The sequence below is a fragment of the Capsicum annuum genome, chromosome 12, assembly GCF_002878395.1.
Source record: "Capsicum annuum cultivar UCD-10X-F1 chromosome 12, UCD10Xv1.1, whole genome shotgun sequence".
NCBI lineage: Eukaryota > Viridiplantae > Streptophyta > Magnoliopsida > Solanales > Solanaceae > Capsicum > Capsicum annuum.
In genome coordinates, this window is record NC_061122.1 from 86,583,119 (window position 1) to 86,592,197 (window position 9,079).

The 9,079-nt window shown below is 34.1% G+C and overlaps 1 long non-coding RNA gene across 1 annotated transcript; it reads left to right on the top strand.

Moving 5' to 3' along the window:
* The first annotated feature begins 1,230 nt into the window (after nt 1-1,230).
* On the top strand, nt 1,231-1,907 carry LOC124889804. Its single transcript, XR_007048705.1, has 3 exons — nt 1,231-1,372; nt 1,441-1,523; nt 1,592-1,907. It is a non-coding gene; the product is annotated as an uncharacterized LOC124889804 (long non-coding RNA).
* The last annotated feature ends 7,172 nt before the right edge of the window (nt 1,908-9,079 follow it).

A 9,079-nucleotide genomic window follows, 5' to 3' on the forward strand; every position in this document is an offset into this window, starting at 1 on the left:
ACTCATGTGTATAGAGAAATTTCGATAAATTGGGCTTCGTTCTATCTTTTCTTATGAATCCTCCCTTAAGATGCGTTATGTTTGCTGCATTATCTCCATATAAAATTGTGGATACATTGTTACATTTCAAACTATATTTTTATCAAATGAGATGTATCATGGACCTCAACCATACATATTCTCGACTTGCTTCATAAATATCTATTATTTCAGCTTGGTTCAATGAGGTAGCTACGATAGACTGTTTTACATATCTCCATGATATGGTAGTATTCCCATATGTGAACATATTGCATATTTAAGAATGAGATTTATGCGAGTTAAATAAATCTCCAGTATTAACATAATCAACAAGATTGGGATTGCAATCTTTAGAATAAGATAAGATCATGTGTTTGATCCCATTTCAATATCTCCTAGTAGGAGCAAAATTATACATTGCAAATAAATTAATCGAAAAGGTTATATCAGACCTTGTAGTATTTGTAAGATACATGAGTGCACCAATTGTACTAATATATGGTATTTTATAACCAATTCAAATTGGTATATGTCTTATTGCATCAAATAATCTATTGCTTTTGAAAACTCTCCAAGAGCTCCAATAATTTTCAAGCTACACGGTTATACAATATAAGGATTATAAATAAGTTTTTCAAAAATTTTATACGCTTCAAACATTTTTAATCCTTAAAATATTTTTATATAAATTTTTTCAAGTGACAATATTCAACATTTCATGAGTGACATCTTCATGTATCTGGAATACAAATCAAATAAGTTTTATGCTTACCAAGATACATCCTTTCACGTCACTTAATAAATATTTTTACGTCAGCATGCTTAAATAAATGTAGAATTTAGGTCCTCATAATCTTTTACAATATTGTGTTAATATTGTATCAAAGATATTGATGATATATCATTCTGTATCGAATTCACAATGTGACATAACATTTTGATATCTCATCACTTCATTATTTTCAGGTATTTGAATCTTTCATAAGGTTTCATGAAGTGTTATGTTGTAGGCTCTTCAAGAGCACATTGCCTTCTTATTAATTTTTTAATTAATATTGGAATAAAGATCCTTATTATTGATAATCTTCAATTGGGTCCAAGCAGCCCAAGTACATAACAAAAATAAAAAACTGATGACCCAACCCGGCCCAAATATTAAGTTGGGTCTCTATAAATATGTCCCCTTTAGGGTTTTCTAAATCAGTAGCACATTTGGAGCCCCTCCACCTTATCCATCGCTAATAATGATGAGATCTTCTTTCTTCAATCTTTAATTTTAGCTCCTTTTGTTGTGGGTGATGAATTATCTTCACATTTTTTTGTGGTCTTTCTTCTTGCTCAGTTTGCAGAAGTACGGACATTCCCTTCTTAATTATTTCTTTTATTTTTTTATTTTGTCACTAACTTTATCCCTTGCAGATGTGTGTTTCGGTGGATGTCCTTGAGTTTTAAAGTAACTCATAGGAGAATTAGAACATTGTATCTCTGCTTTGTAGATCTGTGTAAGTAACTTGGAACTTTCCACTTGCACTTATTTCATCCTCTTTACTGATTGATGACTCTTTTATAGCTGAAGCAGAAGAGGAGAAAAACAAGTTGCTCCCAGCGTCCATCTTTCAGATCTCCTAGCTATGAACAAGTGTTGTATTACTAAATCTGTTCCCCTGCTCTCGATTTTTGTTGGTGATCCTTTTTGTTGGCTGATGTAGCTCAGTCTAGTTAGCAATCTCATAGTTATTTTGCCCTTGAGGCGACCACAAACTATATTGTACAAGTAATCACTATGAGACTCTGTGGTTTTTCTTAATCCCCTCCCTATGCTTAGTTATGCGTGCTACTTATCTTCCTTATTTTTACCCTTATTGATGGAATTTGATGTTTGTCTATGTTTATGATCTTCTTTCCTTTGCTTGGTAGCTGATTGAACTCATAGTTTTGAATCTTTTGTTCTTGTTCAATAGCTATATTTTTCATGAAGTCTGCTAGTTGATTAGCTTCTCTGTATATATTACTTATGTGGATGTTTAGCTGAGAACTTAGAACTTTAATTTCCTCAATTATTTCCATTAGAGTCCAAGGAATCTTCCACTCACCCATAATCATCTTTTTTATGCTAAGTGAATTTATCTCTAATTGAATTTGCATCCAATTCTAACTAAGACAATATGAAATAGCTTTTGGGATTGCAATAGCTTCAGCTTCCATGTTTTTTGTAATTCCCACAGTTTGAGCCTCTGTATACATCAAATCCTTTTCACTGTTTCTAATACAAAAACCATAAGAACTCAAACCTGGGTTTCCTTTTCTAGCACCATCCGTGTTGCACTTTATCCATCCTTCATCTGGCTTATCCCATTCACTATGAGATAGAGAAGCTTGGGTTTGTAAGTATGCAAAACTTTCAAATTTTCCTTCCAGTGATGTGGTAGGTCCTTTATCCATGGAAATCTAACTTTCACAATATAAAACACATTCTTTTGAAGTTGGTGTTTCATCTTTTCTAAAGTAACATCCTTTCCATATCTTTTAGCATTCTTTCTCTTCCAAGGCTCCCACATCCATATCTTTTAGCATTCTTTCTCTTCCAAGGCTCCCACATCAACATTAATGGAATTGCTTGAATAATGGTATTTTCTTTTGGGCTGCATTGATGATTCCACCATCTGTGAATTATTTGTTGAAGAGTGAGTCCTTCCATGCTAATACTTGTACATAAAGCAAACTGCTTTCATAGCTGTTAAGCTATGGGACATGTTAATAATAAATGGACCATAGTATCTTGTTGACCAGCTTCACAACAATGATATTTAAATACCATTTGAATGTCCATTCGTTTAAGATTGCCATCTGTTGTTATCCTTTGCCTTCATACCCTCCATAAGAAAAAAGCAATCTTAAATAGAACCCCCTTAATTCAAATATTTCGCATCCAATTGATTTTCTCCATTTTGTGTCTCATATTATGAAAAGTTGAGATAACCGTGAATTCACCTTTAGAATTTCCCATCCACCAAGCCTTGTTATTATCATCCCTTCCCATATGAGGCTTTATATTTTAATTATATGCTCAATTAATTCCTCTCTAAGGTATCTCCTGATTTTTTCCACCTTCCACTCTCCATTATCAATGAATTCTTTTACTTCTATTTCTTTCTCTCCTTCATTCTACTACACCACATAATAAAGTACCCCCATCTTTGTCCTGTTATCAAACTAGAAGTTGGAATTTCTAGCCTTGAGCTTCCACCGTATATCATGCTCCACTTCTTGTCTTACCTCCATTATTTTTTTCCAGACATGAGATAGTCCTGAATTTCTTGTAATCACTGGATGAAGCTTCTTATAATATTTGTTGCTCATAAAAGATGCCCACAAGGAGTTGGTTGAAACTTTGAACTTTCACCATAATTTAGCAAATAATGCTTTGGATACGTCATGCAGAGATCTAAAACCTAGACCTCCTTCTTCTTTTGGATAACACATATCTTCCTCAGCAACCCGATGTCTTCTCTTCACACCTTCAGAACTACCCCAAAAGAATTTTGAAAAGATTTGATGTAATTGCTCAATCACTCTTCTAGCTGGACTCATGGATGCTAAAATGTAAACCGGCATTGACTGTAAAACGTGATAAATTAAGATGTATCTACCTCTAAATAAAATTAGTTTGGTCTGCCACATTAGAATTTTTCTTGTGACCTTTCTCAAGAGGTCATCTTAATGATTCTTGTTTATCCTTCCATAGAAAATAGGACATCCTAAGTAAGTAAAAGGAAAGTTTTCTTGCCTTATACCTGTCAATCCTCTTAATCTTATAGCCACAATCAATGGAGTCTTGTCACGCAGATAGAAGAAAATCTTACTTTTATTGATGAGTTAGCCTGAGACGTTCACATAATATTTAAGAACTACCACCATCTTCCTAATTGATGATTTGTCTCCTAAGCAAAAAATGGTTATATCATCAACATAAGAAAGATGATTAATTTCAGGACTCCACTTTGGCAACCCATTTCCTTTGAACTGATCATCATCCTACAATTTGTTAAGAAACTTAGATAACACTTTCATCGTAATAATGAATAAAGTAGGTGACAGAAGATCACCTTGTTTAACACTTCTTGTGGATTGAAAGAAACCATGAGAATGCCCATTTATAAGAACTAAGTACTAGTTGTTGGAAAGTAATCTCCAAAACATATCAATGATCACTTCTGAGAAGCCAAACTTCCTTAACACCTTTGTGAGAAATATCCAAGATACCCTATCATATGCTTTAGTCAAATCCAGCTTGACCTCCACATTGATGTTCTTATTCCTGATGTTGATATCTCAAATAATTTTCTGGGCTATCAAAACATTTTTAGTAATACTTATCCCTCTCATAAATCATACCTAATTCTGAGATATAATATTAGGTAATACTATCACAATTCTTTCATGTAACACTCTGGAGATAATTTTATCAGTGAATGTACTTAGACTGATCGGTCTAAGGTTTGAGAACTCCCTCACTACTTCCCTTTTAGGTAATAGCGCCAAATTGGTATGACTAATGAATTTGGGAAGCGCATACCCACAGAAAATGCTCTTACTAATTTGGTGATATCATCTCCAATAATCTCCCAATAAATATGAAAGAATACTCTTAAAAACCATCTGGTCCACATGCACTATCCTCATTGAGCTGAAAGACCACCTTTTTAACCTCCTCCTTATTCGACAGTGCTATCATTTGCTTATTTTTTTTTCAGTAATCTGCTTAGGTATTCATTGCAACTTGTCCCACCCTTGATTCCACCTTTCCTCAGCAAATTAATCTTTAAAAAATTCCACTACTTTTTCTTTTATCTGCTGATTATCATGAATCATGTTACCTTGCCTATCATTGATCTCTGCATTGTGCAAATTTTTCCTTTTCCCTTTCACATATGAATGAAAAAACTTTGAGTTTATATCACCTTTGGAAAACCATTTTTTCTCAGATTTTTGCTTCCTGAAATCGTTCTTAATTTTTATACATCTTTTCAACTCTGATTCTGCCTTTTGAAATTGTGCCCTATTATCTGCTGAAGGCAGAATTTCAAATTGAACGTCTTTAACCTTTATCACATGCTCTAATGTAGCAATATTTTGGAAAATATTTCCAAAAGTTGCTCGACTCCATTCGGATAATGCTTTTTCACATTCTTCATCTTAGCCTGAACTTCTATAAATGGGTTCCCCATAAAATTAACATTCCAATTCAGCTTCACAATCTCCTTGTACTTTGCATGTGTTGCCAGAAGTTCAAAAATCTAAAAGGTTTAATGATAGGTTCCTCTTTCGTATTACATACTAGATAAAGTGGTGCATGGTCAAAACCTTGTCTAATTAGATGGTGTACCTTAGTAGAAGGGAAAATATCTATAAAAGCTTGATTTACCATTACCCTATAAAGTCTTTTAAAAATACACTCCTCTTCAATTCTCCCATCCCACCAGGTATATTTGCTACCAAAATAGCTCACATCATTCAGTACACAGTTATTGATACAAAGGGTAAAATCTGTTGCTTCACTCTGGGTAAATGGAAAACCTTCCCATTTCTCTTCTTCTGTAAGTATAACATTGAAATTACCCCCTATAATCCATGGTAAATGATGATTATCTGTAATATATTCCATCTCATCCCATAATTCTAATCTCTCCAATGAACTACATCTAGCATAAACTGAAGTGATAATGAAGTCCTTGTTATCTTTAATGAACTTCATTGTAATCTGTTGAATGATATCTAATACTATCTGACCAATCCAATCCTCCTTCCAAAAAATCCAAATTTAGAAGAAAAGTTAGCAATTGCATTTGTGAAACCCATCCTTGTTTTATAATGATCTACTTCATGAGGACCTGGAAAAGGTTCCATAAGAGCTATAAATGAGTAATTATTTTGTCTGTTAAGTTCTATTAATCTCTCAAAGGAATTTTGTGTCTTAATAGATCTTATATTCTATAATAAATCTTTACCTATCATTAATTGCTTGGGGAATCTTTGTCTCTGCTCCTTGTTCTGACCTGAAGAGGTATTGTTGATTTTCCTTTCCTTGCTCCTTCTTCAAGCAGTCAATCTGCCTCGGGGAAAGATCTCCTAACCTACTGATTTATTTAATATTACTCTCAATACAATCATCTTCCTCATTATCCCTTTTAATGTTTATATGCTCATCATTTTCTTATACTAATTCTTGCAATTCCTTTAAAGGGGTTTCATTTTTGTCCTGTCCTACTGCACTATTTCTACTTTTTGAAGTATGCTATATGTTTTCTTATTGATCCTTGCTATAAGTCTGTTGTGGAGTATCCTGAACTTCTGGTGTTGTCACTTTCCTTGCTTCTGCAGCTGATCTCCTACCTTTACTTGATACAATCTTACTACTTCCTTGTTCCTTGTTTATTTAAGGGCTAAAATCCACTTGAGCAGGACTTTTAGTTATCAACTTTTTTCCTTTGTCGTTCAGAGATTTTTGCCCCCTTCTGCAGTTTGATTCTGTGATTCCTTTCCCTTATCTAAATCATTCCCTTATTTCTTTTCACAATTCTGCAGTCTATTTTAATCTCTGAGCTCTTTCTTTTTGATTTTCTCTGTGTGTTGTAAAGCCTCAAACTGATTTCCTGTGTTAACACCTACATTATTCCACCTAGTTTCTTGCCTCCGATTGTTGAAACTATTCCTTTTGTGCCCTCTTTTTTTCTTTTTTTGAACTTCGAATTTCTCTACATTATTATCCACAGATCCCTCTTCAGCCTCCTTCTTTGATTACTGACTTTTTTTATTATTATCACCTGCCTTCTTATTGTTATCATCTTTTTTACCATTTTGATTTTCCTCCTCCTTGTTAGGATATAATTCTGGATGGCCTACATAACATTGTTGTTTATTATGGCCCTGAATCATACAAGTTTTATAGTACTTGGGAACAAAATCATATTTTATTCTAATCCACTTTTCTGTGACTTCTCCATTCTGCTTTTTCACTCCTATATTAATATATTAGGTTAGGAGTTGGGGTCATCTTGGGGGGAGTTGGGGCTAAGTCTAAAATTTAGAGTTGGGGTCGGTCTCTAGTTGAGAGTTGAGGATGGGTCTCAAGTTAGAAATTGAGGTCAAATCTCGAGTTGAGATTTGAAGTCGAATTTCGAGTCGAGAGTCGAGGTAGGATCTCGATTTAGGTGCTGGGTTTAAGTCTCGAGTTAGGAGTGTAGACATGTAATTTTTTCCCTTCCGAGAGTATATTTTTACCCATTTACCCCGCCTTAACATGCACCCTCAATCATGTGATAATCTCCCCACTAGAAGACAAAATAACAAACCCCTAACAAACCTATTCCCCAATATTCTTTTGATAACAAAATAACTACTCCCCTCAATAAAATTTTGACAACACATATCACCACCCCACCCCTTAACCTACCTCACCCCTACCCCACATACCCCTTCTCTCATGTTTATTCCCTCTTGGACAACAATATACATACACACTCATGGGTACACTCACAGTTGTAGCATGGACATTATATTGTTTCTTCCCTCTTGGGTAATAATATAATGTACACAAAGGAGGTTCGTGATTAAGGCCCGAGGTATCGGGTAAAGTATTGGAGCGTAGTTTAGGACTACTGTAGGTTAGCGTAGGTTTATTTCAGTATCTTTTATTTTCGACTGTAATAATTGGACTGGATACTATTTTTTCAGACTTGTTTTGTTTGGTTTGGTTATTTATCTGTTTTGTGTGTTTTATGTGGTTTACTCACTTTATAGTGTCATTCTAGCCGATATACTCCATTAAGCGACCGTGGTCGAACCACGGGGTCGAGGGATGCCTAACACCTTCCCCTCGATCAACAGAATTTCTTAGTTGGAATCTCTGTTCGTAGATCAATTTTTAGAGTCAAAACTGTTTTGAAAAAGGATTTCTAAAGGTGACTTGGCACACCCGATTTATGCCAAGTGGCAATTTTGAGTTAATTGTAAAACGAATCCTTTTCGAAACAACTTTACTTTTTGTCACTCAATAAGAAAACCTTTTTTGAACTTAAAATCTAATCTTTTTGGTGTAAAAGAAGGTGCGACAGCTTTGGCGACTCTGCTAGGGATATTTTCAGAATTCGAGCTTATTTTTTAGTTGTATCGGCTTAGTTTGACACTATAGGTGTATAGACATTTTGTTTGTGTTATTGTTTTATCTTCATTGAGTGCCTACATGCTATATGTTTATAGTTCTTCTCTCATGTGTTACCATTTTATATCTGTCATCATTTGCATAACTCGAGTCATTTCTTTCGCAACAATTCCTGTAGTACACGTGTGTACACTACCTCTAGTTGAGTCACCCTTATTTTTAGGAAGGGGAGCCGTTGGGTGTATGGGGTAAGTAGAAAGCTATCACAACAACTATCGACCATATGCTCCCCCGAACAGCCTTGTTAGTGGACCCTTACGTAGGTCAGTTTTTAGGTCACGCTTATCTGTATCATATTGAGACCTAGTGGTACCCACTTGGTTCATTGTAGGAGACTCACCTCTAAAGCATCCCTACGTGTTAATTGTTGCATCTTTGAAAGTAACGGGCCCATTTGCAAGACTGATTTAGGGAAAACATGTGTTAGAAGTAAAGTGTGTAGGCAAGAAAATGTTGAAAAAAAAAGAGGGAAAAAGAAAGAAAAAGTGAGTCAAAAAAATGAGTTTCATAGTTTTTAGAATTCTTTGACTTTTGTTTTTCACAATTCAAAAATTCAAAAAGATTTTATTTTTATTTTTTGCATTCATTTTCTCAAAATATAGAAAACATCAAAAAGATTTTATTTTGTTCCCTTTATCAAGCATTCATAATTTGAAAATTTTAAAAAGAATTTTTTTCAATAGGAGCTTTTTTTTATAAAAGAAAGATTCAAAAAAAATGGTAGAAGTTTTGTACATTTCATATAACGAAAATACCAAAAAGATTTTTCTTTCATAGTTGTTGGTGTCATTTTTATGTGAAGTGTCTAATTAAAAACCCAAAAGATTTTATTGACGT